Below are 1,833 nucleotides of genomic sequence, written 5' to 3' on the forward strand. Positions count from 1 at the left end.
TTTCTTTGGGACTGGTATAACCTTACGCACTTTCCAGTCGTCTGGCTGGATGTGTTAGCTGATCAGCATGGGTAGTTGACGAATGAGCCTCCCTAGATTCACGAAAAGTGCCAAACATCTTAAAGCGAATAGCTGCGTCTTTTTCAGTGGCGTAGCCAAAAATTTCGCTCGGGGGGTGGGGGGGAGGTCACGTTGGAGCTCAGCATCCTCCTTACACAATTTGTCGAGGGATCACATGCATGAATAGTAACTGCATTGCCATTGCCAAAAATGCTGTAAATGAATTTTTCGATGCTATGCGCTTTAAAGACAAGTAAGATATGTCTTTCTTCAGAAACGAATGTAGTCGTATCTCGCAAAAATTGTGCCAGAAATGACTGATATCAACGCTTCCATGATTTTCGCCAATTTAGTAGGTAAAAAAATATCGAATCAAATTTATAACTATATCAGTTCAAAACCAGCAAAGCAGCAACCAGCATAGTTCTGCGGGTTTCCGCAGAACTACTACGTCAAACTCTTGCCTTTGCTTCGTCTTGTCAACAAATTAGACTTCTCCCTGCCATCTGCTAGCCGGCTGCTTAGCTTAGATAGTAGAGCGGCTTCCCCGGAAAGGTGGTGGTCCCGGACGAATTTTTCTTCAACTATGAGGCTTTTCTTTCGAGGAACCCGTATGGGTTTCCTTTGTAGCAATTGCTACGAACGGGTGGATGTCTGATTTTCCCTTTATTCATTACTTCTTTCCACCATGCAAGTCTCCACAGAACTGCTACGTCAAACTCTTGCCTTTGCTTCGTGTTGTCGACAAATTCGACTTCGCCCTGCCATCTGCTAGCCGCCTGGTTGGCTCAGATGGTAGAGCAGCTGCCCCGGTAAGGCGGTGGTCCCGGGTTCGAGTCCCGGAGCAGGGCGAGTTTTTCTTCAACTATGAGGCTTTTCTTTCGAGGAACCCGTATGGTTTTTCTTTGTAGCAATTGCTACGAACGAGTGGATGTCTGATTTTCCCTTTATTCATTAGCCAGAGTTTAAAAATATGCCGATGAACTCTAAGAAGACGCGACCAAATGCTGCTCACTATTATATCTATTGTGTTCTTGTATTTTGCCTAATTAGATGTTAAGTCAAGATTAATTAACCTTTGTAGTAAAGAAGGTAGGAAAGAAATTCTAATGAGAAATTTGCAGAGCGCTTTTCGAAACGTCCGAATAAACAGTTTCTGTCTTTCTATATATTTAGTATTAGCGTTTTTCAGCTTACTGCTGATGCCCGCGAAATGCGAAAAAACCACGTGGCATGCCCGCTTACGCGTCGTGATTGCACTGCTCCCAAATGTTCCGTGCACTAACAGCCATAGGCGTGCAGCCGTTTAAAAGGCGACAGGGCAGCGACTTAGGCGTTGGCTGTGCCATTTAGGTCAGCGATGTGCTCCACTCGCGAAAATTGGTTAGAGGGATAAGAAACGCAGCGGTTATCGCGTGTGTTGCAGGAAGCAATACGTCCGTCATTTAGCGATACCTGTAAGGAAATTGAACATGCCTAAAAAAATTCAGTTTTCAGAAGGCTTGAAATTGTAGAATAAGAGTATCCTAAATGGCCAAATGCAGTCTTTCACTGTATTTACGTTTATTTCTTATGCGCTTTCACAGCATGTGCTCGAAGAGGTCATCTTCTGCAGCGACACAACACTGGGATCTTCTGAGGATTGCTGTCGCTGCCTTGAGCACTGTTGGTTAAGGGCTGTGGCAGACTTCCGTGATCTTCTCCTGTAAGGCTTCTGGAGACGTGTTTCCGTCGTGTATAAGTTATCCTTAATATAACCCCACAAGAAAATGT

The 1,833-nt window shown here is 44.5% G+C and overlaps 1 non-coding gene across 1 annotated transcript; it reads left to right on the forward strand.

Moving 5' to 3' along the window:
* The first annotated feature begins 837 nt into the window (after positions 1–837).
* On the forward strand, positions 838–912 carry TRNAT-GGU (transfer RNA threonine (anticodon GGU)). The gene has a single exon. It is a non-coding gene; the product is annotated as a tRNA-Thr (tRNA).
* Positions 913–1,833: the final 921 nt, after the last annotated feature.

This window comes from Dermacentor variabilis, unplaced genomic scaffold (assembly GCF_050947875.1).
Source record: "Dermacentor variabilis isolate Ectoservices unplaced genomic scaffold, ASM5094787v1 scaffold_14, whole genome shotgun sequence".
In the NCBI taxonomy this organism is placed as follows: Eukaryota; Metazoa; Arthropoda; class Arachnida; order Ixodida; family Ixodidae; genus Dermacentor; species Dermacentor variabilis.